The sequence below is a fragment of the Piliocolobus tephrosceles genome, chromosome 8 (assembly GCF_002776525.5).
Source record: "Piliocolobus tephrosceles isolate RC106 chromosome 8, ASM277652v3, whole genome shotgun sequence".
Taxonomy (NCBI): domain Eukaryota; kingdom Metazoa; phylum Chordata; class Mammalia; order Primates; family Cercopithecidae; genus Piliocolobus; species Piliocolobus tephrosceles.
In genome coordinates, this window is record NC_045441.1 from 81,462,718 (window position 1) to 81,486,868 (window position 24,151).

The 24,151-nt window shown below is 36.6% G+C and overlaps 1 protein-coding gene across 3 annotated transcripts in view; it reads right to left on the reverse strand.

Moving 5' to 3' along the window:
• CDK14 (cyclin dependent kinase 14) overlaps positions 1-24,151 on the reverse strand; it is a 606,291-nt gene that overhangs the window by 477,860 nt on the left and 104,280 nt on the right. The window contains exon 1 of one of the 3 annotated variants that reach the window (XM_023226596.2): positions 167-184. The exons of the other annotated variants lie outside the window; for them this stretch is intronic. The gene's annotated coding sequence lies outside the window, so the exon portion shown is untranslated. Of the gene's footprint in view, positions 1-166; positions 185-24,151 lie in introns of those variants that run through there. 3 annotated transcript variants of the gene reach the window in all.

Below are 24,151 nucleotides of genomic sequence, written 5' to 3' on the forward strand. Positions count from 1 at the left end.
GAACTCTTCACTGCAACTCTAATATCACTAAACATGGCAATATATTACTCTAGAAAGCATGCCAATTTCAGTTTCAGGAAATACCCAAAAAGCCCACATTCTAAAAGCTGCATCAGCATAAATTACAGTACAAAAAATTTCTCACAATCATTCTGTTTATACTCACTTAGAGCTTACACTAAAAAATCTACCTCTAAAATGAGAAACTTAAGGCCCAGGCTGCTAGTAGTACCCTAAGATGATTCTTGAACTCTGTCACATGTTTTACCATCTGACTGGAAGTGGTTTATTTCTGAATCATTAAGAGGTTGGGTAACTGGCCTTAATTTAAAAAACAAAAAATAGGCAAATCAGATGCACACTAACTGATGGGTCATCATGTAAGCAGCTAACCTAGGCTAGAGAAGGAAAGCGCATTATGTTGTTTAAAAGTTTTATGCATGAATATGTATGCTTAAAATCTGTCCCCATCTTGATTTCATCTGCCAATTGGAATGAATGGAGCTAATGGTTAGAGATATTAAAGAACTGAGGACAACGGTGGGGGTTTTCTTTATTTCAAAGCTAATGGATTAAAAGAAATAACATGGTAAAAGAAAAACACCAAAAAGCATTCATTTCAAAATTTGGTTTACATTACTCTACTAGACCTCCACTTCCTTCCCTTCTTCTTCCTTCTTTACCCATTCTCTTCCTGCCCAGCCTGCCCTACCCTCTCATTTTATTTTAGTCTCTGTGACTTTTGCTCCTTGCTTTTTACTTTATGTTCTAAGCCTGTCATTCTCCCTATACTCTGGAGACTTTGTTGTCCTTATTAGATAATTTGATGGCCTCTGGCTTGTCTGTAAAGCTAGCTAATTTAATTGTTCTCTCTAAAGAAAATATAATTATAAATAAAATTGTTTATGGAATGTTTTTCTTCTTATAAAAAGTTCCCACATCCCTATATGCTATCAAAAGCAGAAAAACAGAAGACATTTATGAAAAGCCCACATTGTTAAGTAAAAATATAAAGTTTTTGAATACATACTTTGGATCCGTGGTTGGTTGAGTATGTGAATACAGAACCCACCGATACACAGTGCTAATATGTATAGAATGATTGCATGTGGGGGTTAAATGCAGCTATGTATATGGATAGAAGTAGACAGATACAGATATAAATACAGACACAGATGCATAGATATAGATATCTGTGAGTGCATGAGCATAATGAAAAGTATATAGGAAAACACACCACACTATTAACATCAGATATCTCCAGACATGTGGAATTGAATGGGTAAGATTAGCAATTTTTTGAACACTCTTGTTTGAATTTTATAATAAATATGCCAACATATGTAATGTTTTTAAAACCACTAAAGTAGAAAAGTATATATAACTAAAATAAACCATTTCAAGTTTTTGAAACAAAAAATTTTTAATTGTTAAACATCAACCCTAAGAGTATGTCTCAACTACTCAGCACAGGCTGAATTCTATCTAACTAAGTCAAATGAGAAGAATATTATCATACTTTTTAGCATACGAGAAAACAGCTGAAGATATTTTTAAAAGACTCAAGGCAGAGTCCTCTAGTCATGATTAAAAAGTAAAAATTTATTACAAGTATGTTGGAGCGTGCAATATTTTTAAGGATTTTTGTGCTCTTCTTAAGGATGTGAAGGCAGTAGAAAAAAAACCACCCACGACACTAAGGCAATTAAATCATAAATACATGGGCCTGAGAAGTCAATGAACTGCAAACACAGAAAATTTGAAAGAAAAAAAAATGTAAGGGCCCATTGAAATCAAATTACTTAAAACAGAGAGAGAAAGTAAAAGATAAGAATGACAGAAAATAGTTCATGACTAAATTAATACAGAAAGGCAATTAGAAAGCATCTCAGACTAAATAAAAGTAACACAAAATATGAAAATGGTGAGATTCAGCTAAAGTAGTACTTTAGCTGTAGGAAAATTTGTAATACTAAATGACTAGAGAAAAGAAGAAAGGTCTCAAAGCAATGACCTCAGCGTCCACCTAAACACACACACACACACACACACACACACAAAAGGAAAGAAAAAAAGCAAATAAAAACCAAAATAAGACTGAAATAATAAATAAGAAAGTGGATATAAATAAAACAGAAAACAATAAAGAAAAATCAATAAAACCAAAAGCTGGTTTTCAGAGAAGATTTTTTTTTAATGATGAACATTTAGCCATACAGATAAGGGGGAAAAAAAAAGTAGAAAATATACATTGCCAATATTACTATCAGGAATGGGAGCGGTGACATCACTACAGATTTTCTACAAATATTATAAACAACATTATGCCAATAAATTCCACAAGTTAGATGAAACCAATTCTTTGAAAGACAAAAACTAATCAAAGATCACTCAGTAAAAAAAAATAGATAACTTGAATAGGCCTGTGTCTATGACAGGAATTGAATCTGTGGTCAAAAACATTACCACAAAGATAATGCCAGGGCCAGATGGCACCACTGGTGAAGTTGAACCAAACATTAATGGAAGAAATAACATCAATTATACAGAAACTCTTTCAAAATATAGATGAGGAGGATATATTTCCCAACTCATTTTATAAGGCCAGTGTCATTCCAAAACCAAAATCGCACAAAAACATTGTAAGGAAATTATAGATCAATCTCTCTCATGAACACAGATGTGAAAAATTACTGGTACATCTTCAACAAACTGAATGCAATAATATGTAAAAAAAGATAGTAAACCATGACAATGTCACACTAATGTCACAAAGGCAAGGTTGGCTTAACATTCACAAATGTATAATTCACCAGTTTAACATACAGTGGTAGGTAGTCTCTAACATGGCTCCCAGTAACACCCACTTCTAAGTATTCACACTTTTATGTAATCCCCAGCTCTTGAGTGTGGGCTGCATTTGTTGACTTGTATCCCATAAATATAATACGGCAAAAATCATAAGATACCACTTCTGAGAAAACATTATAAGAAAAATGTTTCTTCTATTTTGGTGCTCTCTCTCTGTCTTGAGTTTCCCCTCTTAGATCATTAGACCTGGGGAAAGTCGACTGCCATGCCATGAGGCAGCCCTGTGGAGAGGCACATGTGCAGAAACACTAGGGCCTACAAACAACCTTGTGAGTAAAGTTTCAGGGCCAACCAAAGTTCCAGCTTCGTGCTCGAGTGGTGGAATCTCATAAGAGACCCTGAGCCAGCTAAGGAGCATCTGCAGGAGACCCATAGGAACTAAGATTTTAAAAAAATGTTTGTTGTTTTAAGATGTTAAGTTATGGGATAATTTGTTATGAAGCAACAGATAACTAATGCACAGTTTTTTAAAACTCATATGATCATCTCAATAGACTCAGAAAAAGCATTTGATAAATTCAGTATCCATTCACGATAAAAACTCTCAACCAACTAAAAACAGAGTAAAACTTCCTCAACCTGATAGACAGCATCTACCAAAACATTACATGTAACATCACACTTAATGGTGAGAAACTAAATGCTTTTCACGTAAAAACAGGAACAATTCAAGGACATCCACTTTCATCACTTTGATTTAACATTGTATTTTAAGTTCTAGAAAATATAGTAAAGCAAAAAAGTCATTTGTTGGCTTCAGGAAAGAGAGGAACTCCAATTAGAAATTTTGATGGCTCTCTGAGCCTATACAATTTAAGCAAGAGAAACTGTTACGGAATCTACTGCAAGTACAGCTTTCTCTCCATCTTCATGCCTTAACAGCCTTACAATATATATTTTGAGTCAGGTAGCCTCTCATTTAATGGATCTGACTATGGCACACTTGATAATTATAAAAATCAGTGAAAACTATGCACCTGTGGAAAACCAACTTCTCTATTCTATCATTAAGACAGAAGAGTGGCAGCCTTTTCCTACTTTTTTAGAAAAAAAAATTAACAAGGTTCTCAACTTAAAACATTTCCCATAAATATTCTTAAACATTTCACGTTTACCATTTTTGCTAACTACTAGCAAATGACAAAATAAAAGTAGAAAACAATCAACTTGGCTGGGCATGGTGATGCACACCTGTAGTCCCAGCCTTTGGGAAGCTGCGGCAGGTGGATCATTTGAGCTCAGGAGCTCGAGACCAACCTGGGCAACATGCAAAAACCCTGTCTCTACAAAACAAATACAAAAATTAGCCAGGTGTGGTAGTGCACACCTGCAGTCCCACCTACTCAGGAGGCTGAGTTGGACAGATCTCTTGAGCCAGAGAGGGCGAAGCTGCAGTGAGCTGCAGAGTCCGTGCCACTATACTCCATGTACTCCAACCTGGGCAACATAGTGAGACCCTGTCTCAAAAAGGGAAAAGGGAAAGAGTGGTGGGGAGGGAAAGAGAAAGAAAAAGAGAAAAGGGGAAAGGGGGAAGAGGGGTAAGAGGGAAGAAGGGGGAAGACGGGTAAGAGGGGAGAAGAAGGGAAGGAAGGAGAATTCTTAGAAAAAAATTATTTAAGTATCCAGGGTGCATGAAGAGAAAAGCGAGCAGTCCGGGTCTTAGCAATGAAAGAGGGTTCCAAAAGACAGAGTATACACTGGTGCTACTCCCCCGCGTATAAGTCTTCAGTTGAATGCTTATATTAACTTGTCAGCAATCTGAATAAATGCTTCCCACCCCAAATAGAATCTTTCTGCCCATAGCAAAATGCTTATGGTCAGTGCAGTAAAAGGTCTTAGTGAAAAATAAAACCTCATATATTAAAAAACTCAGAGACAGAAGTATGGAATGTCAAATTGGAAAAAAACACTGAGAACCCAAACCCCAAAATCATAGATTCTTCCAACCACCAAACAGTAGCCCTTTTATCCACTACTAACTTTCATGTGCACCCCTAGTGCCCAGATTTTGGCCTACGTTCCAATTCTCCAGTAAGGAAAGGAAGAACTCTTTGGAAAGTAATAGATTCCAGTTCACAGTGCAGGAAGTGTGAAAGAGCCAGGAAACATCCAGCTGTTACCAGAAAACTAGCATCCTTTCAAAAATGTCAGGGATCATGCTAGAAGGACAAAGGAATCTGCCGGAAGGGGTTCCCACTGACCAAACTGTGATTATTTATTTGAGCATCAAAAGGAAAAATAAAAGTATGGTTAAATAGAACAAGCTGAGTTGTTGAAAGACCATGAGTTCATTATGACTTCAAAAGAAAAAAGTTACTATAAAGGCCAAATGGCAGCTATAATATAAAAGAATGAATATAACATGATATGGTTGATTTTAAGATACAGAACTCTCAGTAAGCCAAGAAGTGCTAGAAAAAAAAGTAGCAAGGAACTGTATCAAGGGCAGGAATGAATGATCAGGGCCTGTGGGGAGGGTCCAAGTAGCATGAGTGTAGAAAGAAAAGCAACACAGCATGTTCCAATGACAGCAGACCAGGTGGGTGGATGTAATGCAACAGGCTAAAGGGCAGACAATGTTTCCTAAGCAACGTATTACAAAGTACACATCTGGTGGAGAGAAACAAGATTAAAAAGAAAACCTATGTGAACCAGTGTGGAGAGCATTTTTTTAAGTAAGTTAAATTTTAATAACACATATGAAATTTAACCCTTAAAAAGAAAACTCAGCTTGACTGCCAACCCGTGACTCAGATGTGAATCTCTGACTTGAAAAAAGCATCCAGGACCCCAACAGTCAACAACTCAGATCCTGTAACCATGGCTGTTCTAAGAAGGGGTTCTTCTACTTGTGGCCCTGTAAAGATTACACAATTCCAAAAAGACACAAAAAATATTATTACTGAACCCCCTGAAAGAAATCTAAATAAGTAGATCTATAACCCTAGAAAGGTATAAAAAAGAACAGAGAAATAATAATAAGATTACTTAAACCCACACTGTTAAGTATAGTAATATATTAATAATTTGCAATAATTACATCTAGGTATGTCTTCTTTGTTTAAAAATATCTAGAATATGGCAAAATAATCAGTTACATTAAATTAGTATATGACATTAAGGGAATTTAATTAGGTCAGTAATCAATGCTTAAATAGAGACAAATTGGTTTTCAAAATTACATTTCTTAGCTACATATATTCTTCAAGATGTGGGTACTTGGCCAAATACAAAGGCCATGAGCTGTGAACATTCTGGGCAGAGGAGACCCTCGGACATTCTACGCACTGTCCATCAGCTTCACTGTCCTTCACCCATGCTTTTAGTGCCCTCAGCCTGAAAACCTTCCTCCTACCAAGCCATGACTTGTCTCCAAAATTGTCTTTGCCTAGATGCACTTGTTGATTAAATCCCACCCACTCAGACCAATCCTTTATTTAGAAGGATTCTAAATTCACTTCAGTGAATTTAGTCTGTTCCAATATTTTTGCATACCTTAGACTGTAATTATTCTTTTTGTGATACTTTAATGTCAACAACCTGACTATCTCTTCCACAGGGCAAGGACTATGTCTTATATTCATTTTATAGCCCCCTAAAGTACCTTTCCCTTAAAATCTCTTCTTGAAGAGTACAGTAAAGATTTGTTCATTTTTAACTCATGGAAAATAAGGAACTTACACAGGTTAAAAGTGGTTTTCACAAATCATGGGGCCAGAAGAAAACATCTTTGGCACCTCTGCCCAAGGCAAATTCCAGTAGAGAGCTATGCTATCAGTATCGTGGGAAAACAAGACATTCAAATATCAATGAGAACTAAGAATAGTTTTCTCCATGACTGTACTTTTTCATACTACTTGTTCCATTTAGAAACTGAAGTAACAAAAAATCACATAAGCAGGGATGTCTCCTGGTATTCGAAAACAGATAAAAAGAAGAAATCATCACAAATACCAAAATAAACTTCTTTTTTTCCAGTAAATTAAATAGAAGCTAGAATTTCAAACTTGCTTTGAGATGCACCCACACATAAGGATATTCACCTGAAGCGATTAATTTGGTCTACTCATTATTAACAGGAACTTGTTCATTTGCTGGCAAACTCAAAACTGAGTAGAAATTCAAACCGTGTATGAGGCTCCAAAAGTCACAGTTTGACCTATGATTTTAGCTTAGAGCTATGTAAAATCCAGACAACTGTCTACTGAACTCACAGCAGTGGATTTGAAAGCGCACAACTTAATTCAGTTAAGCTTGGCATTCATTTCAAGTGAATTCATTCGGGCTGAAAATTGTCCCTTTGAATCACCCTTTTTCTGGTGATAAGCATTTTACTGGGTTCAGAGTGTGATCTTCTCCACTGCTTTACTCCACACTCTTAGTTGAAGGCAGACACTGGAAAAGAATCGGTTTAAAAGACTCCAGGTCAACCCACAGCAAATATGTATCATGCATCAGGCTGTAGCTAGGTCATGCTCTTTTGATATTCATGAAAGGAATGTCCATCACAGGTCTAACGCAAAACTATGAAATAAGCAAAAATCTTGACAACCTCTTTCATTTGGTTTTTTCCCTTTGTCCAATACCCCAGGAGGGCCTGGTGGCTTTATCCTACTTAAAATCTGCTACCAATATTAAAAAATCATCAGTCATTTATAAGTTTTTGAGCACTTAAATCATAGTACTACATCTCCCAGTATTACCTGAACTTTAAGCATTACAGAACAAGAAGTTTCCTCCCTTATAGAAGTTATTTCAGCTAGTAAGGATAGATGTGCAAGAGTTTTGGGTAGAAGAGAGGGTTAGGAAGAATTAGAATCATTGCCACTAGAATCATAACCAATGATAACTGCCTTCATCTATAACTTAAATCTGTCAAGTCTAAAAGTATGCTTTCCTCTCTTTGCTTGCTGTCTTCTCTATTTTCTCCCTAACAGTATGTGCATATACATAGAGATGGCAGTAACAGTGGCTACACAGAGCAAAGATACATAGGCATATAGAATGATATATGCAAGAATGTGTTTTACTTACAGCTTTGTTTTATGAGAACCAAGATCTTGCCTAAAATCACCTTCAGAACATTACCTAACATACATGCAAGCATACTGCCCATGGAAGTCAGAACTAAGTGCCTCAAAACAAGCCACTTAAATTCCCCAGATCTCAGTCTTCTCATCTATAAAATGATACAGATCAGCTTTAGCTCTAATTTTCTACTATGAACTCTAGGCAGCAGTTTGCAGCTGGTAAATAATTTTAGATAGACTAACTAGTAAAGTCTCACACATAAATTCATTTCTTTGTGCTTCCTTTGTGTTCCACTTTGTTAGAATTTTAGGATTTAGAAAGGACAAAGACAGGTACATACCATGAATACACTTCTCGTGATGTCTCCAGTCTTTTCAGATTTTACTTAACTCTGACATCCTGAAACTGTTTCTCAGTGGTGGCATCCTGGGCACTGTAGCTGAAAATTATTTGGGTGCAGCATTTGCACAGCATTTGCACAGCAGTACACATTGTAGAACATCTGGCAACCATGGTTCTGTCTACTAAATGCTAGTCCTGCCCTTATATCACTGTCACTGTCACAACCAAAAATGCCCTTACTACCAACTACATCATTTTTAGATTGTACTTTATAATTTGTTACTGAAATATACGTTATCATATATTCTTATATAAGCTATTGTAGAATTTGTTTTCATGTGTTTGGTTTATTTCGGTGGGTGGGGGGAGCTCTGTCTTTGCTGAGCACTGTTTCTCACGTGTTTGTATTTCCAAGACCAGACTGTAAACACCTTGAGCACACAAACCATATCTTCTGTCTCTTTAGTGTTCCCCAAGCACAAAAGACTGGGCATGAAATAGTTCTGTTAAAATTTACTCAATGATGAATTGTTTTGCTAATTATAAGCTTTCCCCTTTAACTAAAAACAGGCCATTAAAAAAATTAGTCCTGAGAAACTACATTAAAAACAAGGTAACTTCTGAGTTGAGATGTTTTCCAGTCATGAAAACACTTTACCAGATGTTTCCATTCATCAGAATTCAATGTCTAATATTGCAATTTAGTTTTAAAATGCTTATTTTTCTACTACATGATTTCTTTGGCATCTGACCTAATTTCACTTAAATCCTGAATTCATCAGCTAGTGGACACAGCTGAATGGAGGCCTCTTGAGGACACTACATTCATTTATGCTGCTTCAGTGACTGTAGTTTTGTTACATCCCTTACTGGACTTCAATCCTTGCCATTAATAGGTTTGATAACCGTTTTGCTAATTCTATTATAGAATGTTAGGTAGTCTCTCCAGAAGCTTAAGCTTTGGTATATGTTGCTAAAATAATTTTATTTAGTCGCTTTCTCTTCTATGATAATTACACATTTCAGATGAGATACAGTTTTTTTTAAGGCTCACATAGGTAGATGCCTATATTTCCTGACCTCTAGGTTCTTCATTTTGTCCAAAACATAATGATAAATTTAACCTAAGGTTTTAGGTTAGCAAGGGTAGAATTACCAGCCCTATTGTTAGTTGTCTGTATAAGTTTTTCAGAATGTAGTCAGCTTTGCAGACCAGAATTTCATCTGGAAAAGTTAACCCCTTGCCGCTTGCAGACTGGCAGCACTGGCATCACCTGGGATCCCAGACCGATTGCAGTTCTACCGAGTCAGAATCTGAATTTTAACAAGATCCCTGGTTGATTTCTGTGCACCTTCAAGTTTGAGACATGGTGCTCTAAACCATGTAATGATATATTTTGTTGTTATGGTCAAATAAGAGATTGTGATTGTGAGAGAGGGCAAATTTAGAGGGAAAATTTGTTTCAGTCTCTGTGTATAATGAGTGATAAAAATTTACTCAAACATCGTAAAAGTTCATGGTAGTTATCAGATAACTCAATATATTTTGAGCTCTGAAATAAAATTAGCAATAATATACATCCAATATGTTTATGAATTTAAATAGCCATGGGATTAGAATGAGTGACAGGTAGAGAAGAAAGAATATACATGGGTTACAGCAGCATATATGACATTACTTCCTGCATAGAAATTTATAGATGTATGTGTCTCTAATATAGGAACACTGTTTTGCTGCTGGCCATCATATCTATAAAAACAATTACTACAAAATTATCCTAAGCAGAATTGAATTCAGAATCTAGCTTTGCTTACTACTTACTAGGGTTTATTTGGTAGATTTGGAGGAAAAACTTAGAGGGAAATCACCTCAGGACCCAGAAAAGAAATTTGAAAAGAAACTTACATTTGTGAAGAGTACCATGTATCCTAAAACAGGTCCTCCTTTGGTGTCGGCGTGTGAGGGAACCTTTGGCCCAAATGGCATAACTGAACATTTCCCACTCCAGATTAAATCCTACTCTGATTATGTGGAAAGCCAGATGAGATGTCTTTCAGACACTGTTTCCGCTAAAAACATTAAATATCCCAAAAAGGTCAACAAGAGAAAGAAGAAGGTATGTATATTTTCTGACTTCCAGTTGACATCCACAATTACATGCTGGTTAAAATGTCATCATGGAAAAAAGACAGAGTCAGGAGTGCAGAATTCATAGCATATGACCAAATGATATGTGTTAAGAGGTGAAATATTAAAATTGATATCTATATTCACCCCACCCCTCACCAAAACATTTATAGCCAAAGGGCTCAGAAATGGGACACAGGAGATGAGAAGCTCCAAGCACAGCAAGCGGGTGACTTTGTTTTGAGATTCCACAAAGCACAGCGTTTTCCAATCTACAAAATTCCCATAGCTGCATTGGGGAAATGGAATACCTATTCTCTACAAAATAGAAAAATCAAGCTACACAAAGTGGCTCACACTGCATGGCTAATTAGTTTCTTCATCAAGACACTATTCCCTTGAAGCTCTTATTCTAGGAAAAAAAAAAAAAGGTCTGTTCCTGCAAATAAAAACTTTTCCTCCCTCTCCCACAGGATTTACAGGTTTAAACATAGCTTTTCTTTTTTAGGTTTTGCCTTGGGTTCTACCTGAGAATGGAAAACCAGAGTGTATTTCCAAAGGACCCCATAACATGTAGCAACTAAGCTGGCAAAGGGGGCTGACTGTTAACCACCCTGATTTAAAAACTAAAAATGTCTACCATGTCAGAAGCACTAACTACTAATAAACAGAAGAGGCTGATCTCAGATTCACAGACTTGAAATCAATAATATGGTCCAGGATGCTTTCTACCTATACACATATGCTTAGTGTTTGAGAGGTATTTTTAAACATCACAGGGACTGCAGAAGCTCACTTGTCTCAAAGGCCGTGCAAAAGACAGTCTCAAGTGCCTTCTGAATTCTGTTTGGTTTCACTTTTGAGTTTCACTAAACCACCCCTGGCTTCTTTGTACTAAACCAGGCCAGTTCTTCCTTCATGTCTCTACCTTTCAAATATCTGTAGCTCACTATTCTGTCCCTCATGTAAGATACAGCATCCAGAAGGTGCAATAACATTAAAAAACGAAAACTGAAGAGGAAACACTACTGGAGATATGACTGATCCTTTAGGATCTGAATTCTTTCCCCCTGGTAACCATATGAACAGCATTTTAAAATAACAAGTATAAATATTTTTAAATTCCTTCTCTAAAGGAGAAATAAAATTGTGTACTATCTTCTTACTCTGAAACAGATGGCTATATAAATACAACAAATATCTCCAAATCTACAATAACCACCTTTTTAATAAAATATAAATGTATTATTAGTGTTTGGATAATAATTTAGTGGTTGATGTCAAGAGTGATGTTATAACGTTTAAAAGTTTAATGTTTTTCTTCTTATAAAATAAATCTAGATGCAAACTCCATCAAAGAGTTCAGGAAAATACAGGGCATCACTCAATATCAAATTGACTTTTGAAGCTCTTAACGTTTTCAGAGAATCATATATGGGTCACTAACCACACAGAGCTTATGAAGAGAAACACTGGGAACAATGAACCTTTGAGGAGAAAATGGAAGTATCTTTCAATGTTGCTTTAACAATTGATTCATCTATTGTAAAGAGCTAAAATCTCAGTGATAATAAATTTGACAGTAACCCATTAGTAATACTCCTAACTGATTTCATGAAGACTGGTTCTGCAAACCTTTCCTATAGCTGAGAAAAATCAATACCAAATCTTGCCTAAGAGATGCAAGGTGAATAGAGAAAACCAGTGGGATATACACATCCTGCTGTTTGTCTGTCACCTGGAAACAAACTCCAGTGCTTCCAGAAGCATTTCACTGTCAACTTTGTATTTTTACCAAGATTTCATTTACCTGAGGAGTAAGCTGCTGGGGCAAATGTGTTATCAACTGGGCAGAAAAGTAAGTCTAAAGAACATTCACCTTTCCAAAGTCTGCCAGATGATAAATAGGATATTGGAGCTTTCTATTACATACTCCTTTTATCCACTCAAACTCAGTAACACTAAGAAATAATTATATATGCTCTATAATCAAACTACAGAAGGATCTTGGGCAAGATATAATGCAGCTGATAGAAAAGAGATGGAAATTAAGGATTTCTAGATGAGATGACAATGATGATGATGGCTAACTTTTGTTGCGCTCTTATTATGTAAGTTACTATTAAAAATGCTTTAAAATAGCTTCCCAATTAATCTCCACAACAACCTCGTAAGAAAGGTGATAATATTATCTCAATTTTGCAGATGGTTAAATTGAGGCACACATGAATTAAGTAACATGTCCAAGGCCACAGAAAATAAACACAGGAGATGGGATTGATTACAGGACTCCGAATACAAAACTCAAGCTCTTGACCACTGTGTTGGCGTTCATACACGTCCCCTGGGACTTACATCCTGACAGAAATAAACAAAAAACAACTTTATCTACAATTCTCTCCATTTCTTTTCATTCTCTCCTATCTCCCTCCTGATGCAAAAAAAAAAAAAAAAAAAAAAAAAGTACTTCCAAAGCTGTGTAAAATAACTGCTCACTGGTTTAAAGTTTTCTGACCCATCTTCCCTCTCTCCCCACAAACCTACCACTCAAATTTAACATATATTTGATTAATCTGATTCTGAATTAGTCTCATAATAAAAGTCAGGCCATAACAGAAAAACAGGGGGACAGAAAGCAAGACTCATTAAGAAGGAGCAGGCTTAGCTGGGAAGGCTCAGGTATTAGATACTGCTATGTTGAATATTCCTCCTCTATAAATGGTTGGGTCCCCTGGATAGTGAGTTAAAGGCATGGATATAAACTGCTGACTGACCCAGTGTAAGAACTGTCAAAATGGTCGATAGAAAACAAATGAACAGCATTGAGGCCTTAACTTGGCTTTCTAAAAAAGGTCCCCTCAGAAATACCATCTGGATTTAAGGAAGCAGTAGCAGGAAGAAATCTGAGAAACAGAAAGCTCTATTCATGAAGCTAGGCTTACCTCATCCAGTGGAAAACTTCTTAATACAGCATCAAGTTTACACCCTCTACGATTTCTGTCAAATTCAGAGGATTCTTAGGGTTTTCTGGTTGTTTCCACTGAAAATGGGGTGGGGAGTGAAAGAAGGCCCACAGTGGGCAGCAGGAGACTGAGTTTTCCTCTCACACTGGCTAGTGAATGATAATGAACCAATTAAATAACAATTTCTAAAGTACCTGCCAGCTCTCAGAGTCTCTGACTCTGTAAGAAGACCTCAACATGATCAGTCTTTGCTTATAAAGTAAAATAGAGTAAGAAGATGGAGGTACAGTGGTTGAAATTCAAATGTTATTAATGACAAAAGCTATGGCCCAGCTTCCAATTATTTCAGCTGATTGCTGCTATCAGCAAAGAATTGATGTGAAAATCTTAGCATCTCAATTATAATACACCCATAGATAAATATATGAAAATAATATATAATATATCCATAACTCTCTCAGTGCATTTCTATTCCTTATTCCTTGTCCTTTCCCATAGGCTATTTTAGTATATTTAAAGTATCTATTATGATGTCCATACAGAAACTTGATTCATGTCATCAGATGAGGAAAAACTGCTGTCTATCCCATATAAAAATCAAGGAATGCATCAAGGAGGAATGAAATTCTGATACACGCTACAACATGGATGAACCTTGAAAACATGCTAAGTAAAACAGGGCAGAGACAACAGGAAAAATACATACGACTCCATTTAATATACTATGAGGTACCTAGAATACCAAACTCATAGACACAGAAAGTAGAATAAGATTACCAGGGACAGGGGGAAGGGGAATGGGTAGTTACTATTTAATGACAGCAGGGTAAGGTTTCTGGTTTGGGTTGATGAAAAAGTTCTGGAAATGGATAGTGGTGATGGTTGCAAACACTGTGAATATATTTAATGCCACTGAAATATAAACTTAAAAATGGTAATAATGGCAAGATATGTGTTATATATATTTTACCACAATAAAAAATATCAAAGCAGACAGTATCTCCTTCATAATCACCAAAACGAAAAAAAAAAAAAAAAAACTTGCCACATATTTTCTCTTTGAAATATTTTTAAAAGTAGACTGCAGCTGGCAGCAGTGGCTAATGCCTGTAATCCCAGTACTTTGGAAGGCCAAAGCAGGAGGGTCACTTGAGTCCAGGAGCTCAAGACAAACCTGGCCAACATAGTGAGACCCTCGGCCCAATTGAAAAAAAGAAAAAAGTAGTAGACTGTAAGTTCCATAAGAACCAGGACCAGATCTGTTTTACTCACCACTATTACACAATAGATTCCATAAATGTTTGTTTAACAAACAAATGCTTTTTTAAAAGGAGAGGATTAAAAAGCACCAAAACTGACTATCCATGAGAAAGCATAATGGGGCATATTCCAGGGGAAAATACCAACATAACTATTTCTAAGCTCCTTCAGGAAAAGGTACTGTTTCATCCATACTTCCTTTATATAGCAGGTCTTACAATGTTTTACACATAGTAGGTGGCTAATCAATATTTGCAGAATAAGAGAAATATCACATGATTGTAAAAGCAGTCATATTATTGCTCTACTTTTTAAAAATTACTTCTTGCAAATTTACAATTCCTTCTGTCACAGGATGAAAAAAATCCTCACAACTCACACAAAGTAAAAGTAAAAATATAAATAGCTAAAACACATTATTCTCAGAAAAAAAAAACAGTAAACACAGGGCGCAACGTCTTCTAAACAGGAAAAAAAAAAGTTTTTAAAAAAGAGAGGTAAATTTGATCTATCTTTGGAAGAAAATCCAAATATTCACTCCCAAAAATGAATGTCCAGCCTCAACAGTAAATAGTTGAGTGAATACAGAAGCACCGCACCATTAAAGAAATTCACTCACAGTGAACCACAACAGTACCAGTATTTCTGTCAATTAGCCTATCAACTAATCAGGTGATCTTTCTTACATTTACTTACGTCACAAATTATACAGAACTGGCTTACAGACAACATGCAAGCTCCTGATGATTTTCTTAATATTCACCAACTACACATTTACATTTTACATAAAGGACTAAGTTAATTAAACTATACATAAGTGGAATATTTTTAAAGCAAAAAATCAAATGCTGACATCCTTAACATTCAGCATGTATATAATAACAGGTGAATCCACATAAAGTCACTAGAGCTAAGTAATGTTATTAGTCTCACTCTGAACACTATTAAAACGTGTCCTTCAAGTTCAAACCCCCACCACATCAAATATGTCAACTGTGTGACAATTAACAAAGGAAACAAAAATTCAGTCTCTGAAGACGTCAAGGTTTACATTCCTATCTCTCAATTTTATCTGCTTTACAAGCAGGTAAGCATCATTGGAGTAGGCTGTCTGCTACCATGGTCCTTCATGAATGCAGGGGTTCTCTATTAGCATCCAAAATGCTAATAGTCTACTGTTAGAGCTGGCACTTCAAGCAGAACTGCATGAAGAATCATCACTTCTGTACATGAAAGCATAACCACTACAGGTGTAATGATGCAAAATACCAGCACACTGACCTCTGCTCAGCAGCACACACTTAAAGCAGGTGCATTTCTGTGATCCAAAAGGGAAGGAAGCAGGATGAGCAGAGAGGAAGCCCCAGGTCCCTAATATATTAGAGATATTTATTCTACTCAGATCCAATCCAACTAAATTCATGGACATCAGTTTACTCAAATGGAAAAAGTAGTTTCTCGTCCTTCACTTGCTTGACTCAGAGGGCATTCAGCCAAGCATAGCCAGGCAAAAACAATCTGTAAGATCTCTTTCAGCTATAATAAATAAAGACTAGTTTCAGAAGGAATAAGACTCAGATATGGCAAAGAAGCAGTCGTAAAACCTTTTCCCCATCTTATCTCTGCTACTGGTGTTTACAAACTAGGAGCAGTAGCCTCGGGAGCCTCAAAAGACTCTCCCATGAGTAACCTCCAGTCAGATCCCTAATTTAAATACCCCCTTTATCAATCTGTGATGTTTCTGGCAGTTAAATAGAAGGAAGTGAGTAAAATGACATGCATAAAATGAATCCTTTTTAAGTTGTAAATGAGTGAGTCAGGATTCAGACTTGCCGAGATGCTCCAAATTAAAACCCCTGCTATAATTTTAAGCATGCTCTGTCTTACCGTTCTGCTGTTGTCTCCCTCAGGCTTGATTCACCTGGAACTCTTTAACATGTCTCTAGAAATGTGTTTGCACCAGGCCAGGCTCATACAGCAATTGAATTCACATCTTTCTGCACTAGCAAGCTGAAATGGTACGGCCGTACTACAACCAAGAGAGGGGGATGCATAAGCAAGCAAAAAAAAAAAAAAAAAAGCCCAGCAATCTCCTAAGAGAAGCTAATCTCAGTGGAATAAGACCAAAATCTGTTCAGAAGAAACATGTCAAAGGACATGCTAACATTCACTATCAATAGCTTTAACAGCTCAATTATTTTCTCCAAAAAATCTATTTTTTTTTCCAAACACGATGGACTTGCCTGTGGAGTTCCCAGGAAGGCAGAGTAACCGGGCTCTGCAGCAGCATTGCAGCCAAAGTATCCGTGCATATGCTGTCCAGGCAATTCACAACACACTGTCTTTTCAGAAAGACATTGATTTGCAATGCAGGGCTGCTTCAAAAGAATGCAGAATGGGAGCCAAACAGCTAATGGTGATTGCATAGGAGGAAAAACATTTAATCAAGGGGATGCACCTCATCATGCTCAATTCAATTTTTTTAAGAGCACTGGAGAAAGCCAGTAAGTGTCCTGAGTGACAACCCCATTAAATAATAATCTGGGATCCTATAGAAGGCCAAGTTTCAGCCACCATCATGCATGCTGCAAAAGCTGCTAAAATGGTGTCTATGTGTATATATTTGTCATATGCAAATGGAGTATAATAAGAACTCTAAAATAACCATACATCAAATACATGGTTAAAAAAAAAAAAAAAAAAAAAAAAAACCACAGGTGCAGCATACACAGAACCAAAGTAAAAGAATGCATAGTTATGAGCTTGCAGAATTTTTGGTGGACTTAGAGCTCATACCACTCTGAAAAATAAAATACCAAAACAAGCCAGATCTCACAATCCTTAGGCAAATTGTGCCAAGTCATGCCACAAGGTGCTAGGCGGCAAAGGAAGGATGCCAGACTGCTACTCTCACAGCGACCCCTACAGGAGAGTGGTTGATCCATTCTTTTTTAAAGGAGTTCCTGTCCTCCGTACACAGAATCACGAAAGGATATAAATTAGATTAAGATACAACAATACAACTGAGAAATACCTTAGGTAAGAAATAAAAAAAGGCATGAAATTTAACCTTGTAAATATTCACTTCTTTAAAAAATTAAAGTACAAGAGGAGGTAACTACTGTGTCAATGATAAGTGGTCAATATTCCCAAAGCTCCCCAAACTGGGGTATACAATGATGATGAGAAACCTCAGGCAAAGTGTTTTCCCTTCACATCCTAATTGGTTTAAATGAATCATCTCTTCTTTCTCCCACTTGCAAACCATCTTCACCTTCATTATTTTGAACGACACTATGAAGATATTCAACTTTGTTTTCCTGCAACACAAAAGCTCACTTAAATTTTTCTTAAAAAGTTATTGTTCAAACACAAATATTACATACTTTCATCTTCAACAAAGCCAAAAGAGAAAGCTATCTCCTTAATATCTGAAAACTACTGAATTATATGAGCATCATTTCTGCAGAACAGACTTCAACAGGTCTTTCAAGAACCTGAGGGTTTTTTTGTGATTATCCCTCCAGCCCAAAAAGACACCTTTTTCAGAACCAACAGTACTTCTTATTGAGTCATTCAAGATTTAATCATATGTCACCTCATAAAACTCTCTTGTATTGTTGGCATTTTCCCCATTTTAAGGCCCTTGATAAATCACACCAATTGCATTTTTCAAAATTTATTTAAATACCACATAATACAATGCTAGGCATCTAGCAAATATTAAATTAACATTAAAAAATTAATGAATTTCCCAACTCCATATTTTAGGGCTAAAAGTTCTTCTCAGGCTATCCCCTTTCCCCGATCATTCGTAAAATGTTTGTGTTCACTAAGACATCTTGTATAAAAACCAACAAACACAATAACATTTCTCCTTTATTCTTTCATCTATTCATTCAGCAAACACGTTAATGTGCCCAGCAACGTGAAGAGTCATATTCTCTGCCTTCAATGAATGCTTTGAGTGATTGGAAATAAAGCAAGTGATTATAATACACTGAAATGAGTATTTTGAGAGTGCTCTATTCAGTATAAACAATATTCCTTAGGTGGCTCAAAAAAGACTTCATAGAGGAGGTACCGTAAAGCTGAAGCTTCCAGTACTACACAGGAGAAGAAGGACATTTGAGGAACAGCATGAAGCCTGAAACTGGAAGCTGTATGAGGAAATAACCAAGCCGTACCCACATTGGTCACCATTGTGAAGGCTCAGAGGAAAGGTGGCTCAATGCCCGGGCAGAAAGGGCCCTGTAAGCCATGCTAAAAAGTTGGGAATTTTATCCTATAGGAAATTGCCATTTAATCCAATAGAAAGGCCCTACAGGACTAGAGGCAGAACAGTAGCTGGATGAGGTTTTCCATTTTCCGACAGGGTAATGGTGTAGAAATGGATTGGAGAGATGAAGGAAGGGAAGTGGAGAGGCCACTTGGAAAGCTAAGCTAGTGTTTCAGACAAGGCCCTGAACTAAAGCCATGAAAATGTGGGTGGAAAGACAACAGAGGTAAGAGGCATTCACCATAAGTTACCTGCTGAGAGACTGGACATGAAGTCTAATGGAAAGGGAAAATCTATACTGAATTCTCTCATATAACTAGGTGAAAGGCTGGTTCATAAAGAAACCAGTGAACATAGGAAGAATACAAACTTGAGCAAAAGAGGAAACTATCATAAATTCAATTTTTTACACAATGAGTTTTAGGTATCTCTGAACATCCAAGTGGACATGTTGCATAGGCAGCTGTCTAAGGGTCTGGAGCTCAGATGATAGATCAAAAGTTTGCTTATACGCCTAGGTCAGGATTTCCTAGAAACAGAGCTGGGCTCGGATCTTACACTTTATTGAGGGCATGCTCTCAGTGAAAAGAAATGAGGAGGCAGAACAGGGAGGGGAAAAGCCAAGGAAGAATGTGGCCTCAGACAAAAACTACATCCAGCACTAGTCTCCCCTGAAACAAGAGGGCCAGGCTTTTGTATCCCTGGGCTGATCAGTCACTGACTGAGACCTAGAGAGGAAGGACTTCTGTTCACCCTACACACCCACTACCAAGTGGATCTGAGCACAGCACCCATCCAACTATGATTCGGTCACAATGGACAATTTTTATTTTCCTCAAAGCTGGTTCCTCAGGAATCTTTATGTTTGCTGTTCTCTCTGCCTAGAATTTCTTCCCAGATAACCCCTTGGCTGACTCCTTCCCATTATTCAGTTGGACCTCAGGTATTGCCTCTTCAGAGTCCTTGTCTGGCTTTTCTTTGCTGTTGCTCCTCCCTCCCCTATCACATGACACTGTTTTTGTTCATTAATTTACTTTGTTTGTCTTCCTCCCCCACTAGAATGTAAACTGCTCAAGAGCATGGACTTCTCATTTGTTCTCCTGTGTTTCCCCAGCCCCTAGGACAGTACTCAGTACTTGCTGAATAAATAAATAGTAAGTGGAGTTGCTGATGACAGAAGTTCAAATTCTGTGGACAGAGAGTGGAAATGGATGGGGAGCCTGAGGAATGGGTAGGGGGAAATAATAGTGTCAACAAGCGTGTAGACAACAATTCTGACTATAAAGCAGAAGAGAGCAGCGAGAGGGCAACAAAGCTGCAGGAAATTCATCATTATGTCATACAGGATTCACAATCTATGGTGTTAAGAATATCTTTATTAGAGATCAGTGAGATGTGTCTGAAACTATACCATAAAAGAACAACAGTAGAGCTTAAAATAAAAATTATAGCTTCAAAGAGAAGAGACAAAAAGGCTTGTAAAAACAATCTCAGTGGACAGAGAGAAAAACAAGACTAACATCTACTAGGTCATTTTTGTGTACTCACAAAAATGGATCCCTTGAAATACCTGCCTTTATATGAGACTTTTTTAAATTCTAAAAAGTAGTATGCACTTCCCTAACTTTTAAAATAGATTATAATAAACACAATCTAATCTTCAACTGATAATGGGGCCAATTATAAACATCAGTGGCAGCCCTCAGGGTTTAACAGTGAGTATACAGGGCCAACTGGCTCCTAATCTCAATAACCTGACACCTAAGTGTTCTTCTGCTTCATTTTTATGATTCATTCTCTTTTTACCATCAAAATTGCCTTGTTATGACCCTACATGTGCTTCTCCTTCTAATATCACCACACTCTCCTCAGTCTTGCTACAGGCTTCCTCAGCCATCCCCGTATTGGGCAACTAGATAATCAGGCTTATTAGAAGAGTGTGTGAATGGCTTGAGTCAACAGGTGGGTTCAAAGCAGAACCAGGAGCTTTCTCCTGAGTGGAAAACATGTAGGTCTTACTCCACAGGCTCTGCAGTACTCAGAAACCCTTGTTTCATGTCAACCTTCCTGGAGCTATCTCAGACACAAGAGGCTGCCAGATGACTGATCTTCACATAAATAGGGTCTGACGGACAGGTGGGGCCAAACAAAAAATTTTTTAAAGCCTGGAAAAAAGAACTGAAGAAAGGGACAGAGAATTACTTTTATTCTGTCTTTATCTTTCTTTTTTTTCTTTTCTAGCAAAAGCCTGTGAAGGGAAAACACTTTTTTTAACTGAACAAAGAAAAAGAAACACTAAGAAAATTTTAAATATGAGGGAAGAAAAGAGTACTTTATATATACGAATCTAACTATAATAATCAGCTACTTTATGCATTAGTTTCATTAAAATTTTAAGTCTAAAAGAAAGGAAAAAAACTGTAAATTTATTTTCAAAAGTAATAAAGGAAACAGAAATTTTCCAAAAATAAGCTGGTTTTCAAATGATTATAATTCCATATAACCCTAGCAACTTCTGTCTTTTTAAAAATAGATTATATTTTAGTAATATATTAGCAATCTATTTTATGTTGTAAATTTTTATGGTAAAATTTCATGTTATTGATTTTTAAATGTTCATTTTTTTTAGTAAGCCTAAACCCCAACCTTTTTGTGAACCCTAAAAACTTTATGACTTAATTCTCTTCTGATGTCACTCATTACTTACGATTTCATATATTTGAAGAAATGTCACTTATCTAAAATATTTTCCCAAAACACCGTGAAATTCTGGAGGAATCTGAACTGAATGTTTAACAGCCATTTCTTAACCACAATACCAAAACTATCCATATGGCATGCATGACATTGCATGGCAACGTTGAGATTTTCCTCCCAATATTATACAACTTTGAGTGTTTTTTTGATTCTCTAGGGGAAAAAAGGAACTAATTTTATCAGTAAACACAGGTGATTCTATCACAACCCAATAAATCTGTTCCCAGCAAAACTTTACATTCTGTTAAATTACACCCTAAAAACCAAAGGACTTATATGGAAAATGATATTGAGGAAGACCATTCAAAACCTACACATCCGGAACACTAATAAAAACAAAACAATCCTAATAAACACACAAACATGCCATATTTTCTTCATCTCTGCATTCCCTACATTGCTGATACAATTTTGCATACAAAGGATGCTATCATATATCTTGGCTCAAGATAAATCCTGTGCTGATCCCTATGAACTGCAGAAGGTGAAAAATGTTTTGTTATGAACTTCATCTAAGTTGAAAATTAAAAATCCAAAGCTAGAGCTATAGTAAGGGAACTTCAGATTGTTAAGGTTGTCAAGAAGCAGCATGGAAAGTTGACAATTATGACTCTATAACAGAAACTGGTAGATGCAAACTATCATTAAAAAAAAAAATCTTATTTTTGCCTGGCTTTCAAAAAAATCTGATTTCAGGGCACTACTTTCTTTTTGAGACAGGGTCTCACTCTGTTGCCCAAGCTGAAGTACAGCAGCACGATTATGAGTTACTGCAGCCTGGACCTCCCAGCTTCAAGTGATCCTCCCACTCAGCACCTCAGCCTCCCAAGTAGCTGGAACCACAGGTGCATGCCACCATGCCCAACTAATTTTTGTATTTTTGGTAGAGACAGGGTTTTGCCATGTTTCCCAGGTTGGTGTCAAACTCGTGGGCTCAAGTGATCCACCCTCCTTGGCCTCCCAAAGAGCTGGGATTACAGGTGTGCACCACTGCTCCTGGCTCAGCCTACTCCTTTTCATGAAATAAATTTCCTCCTCCCTACATGTTGTGTTTCCTGGTTGTATGCCCTCAATTACCCTGGATGATAATTTGTCTGCATCTCAGTTTTTGCTTCCCCATTAGTTCAATTACAAACCCTTGTTTCAAAAGACTTGTATCTGCATTAAAACAGATACTGGTTTTCTATATACCAACCATACATATGGTTTCTACATACATACACATGCACATTTATGTATTTATTATTTATTCAGGTGATATCTAAAATGCATGGGCATTCACATGGGGCATGGCACAGTTTTTCATTTTTACACCCTAAGCAGAAACACAACTGGAGTTCTGATGTGGTGTCATGCCTAAAGTGTGAATATGGAGAAGATCTGGATGTAAAAGTGACTTTATTATGACCACATCCATGAAATAACAGTATCACAGAGTTCCAAATGTACAGCACTAATATGATCTGAGAAATGTGAATTAAATTATAAGACCTCAACGGCAGACACAAAATCCTTGGGGTAGCATCAAGAAGAAAGGCAAATGGCACTGAAAAAATATGTGAGGATTTTCTCTCTTCCTGATGTCAAAATGCCATTGAGGACAGAGGCTACAATCCCATGACTATCAAAAACCTGCTTAAGGAGCTAAGTCTCATTTGTAAAAACTTACCTAAGTTTTTGTATCAACTCTGAAAAGGGAAAAAAAAATTCTAGTTCAGGGGTATAAGTGAACTTTATTGCTTTTAGAGACTTTGTCCCAGCTTTCCAAAATTTCACTAGTTTGAAAAATTAGGAAAACCTCAAAAGGAAGAAAACCGTCTTAAAAGAGCCTGTCAAATAAACATACAGAAATAATTTTTAATTACATTTGACAGTTTTAAATCTAGAAAACCTTTGCCACTTATGTAGTATGTACTTGAAAATACTCAAATAAAAAGTATTTTTTAAGTAATATACTTCTTTTGTCTCACTCCACATACACCTAATAAAATAGGAAGCAGGCCCTTGGGAAAGAACGGTTAACAGTGCTGGACATTCAACAAATACTTAGGACAAGCAAAGGATAACCGACTGAAGATACTAAAAACTGAAATTAAAATGTGTATCCCTATATAATTTAACTGACTTTCCTGTGGCATTGTTTTAGTATTTGCCTTTTCAAGCTAATACTGACACAATTTAGATTCCAAAATCACGTGTGCATCACTCTCCAACAACAGAAAGAAAACCCAAAAAGGCTTTTGGCTAAGGAAGATTCATCATATGATCATTTAACAGTTCAGTATCACTGGGGTGACAGTGAAATCAGGTTCCTTACAAACATGCATAAGTCACAGGGATATTAACAACTCTGAAATGCTTTAACCTACTCTGCAACCCTTTTGTATTCAGTAACATTATGACAACAGCAGCATCCAAATATTAGTTGAATCCTTTTTGCCATTCCTTGCAGAATGCTTTCCCTGAGTGGTTATTAAAACAGTATAGGTTCCTGTTTCTTAAAAAGAAGTAGAATTGAAT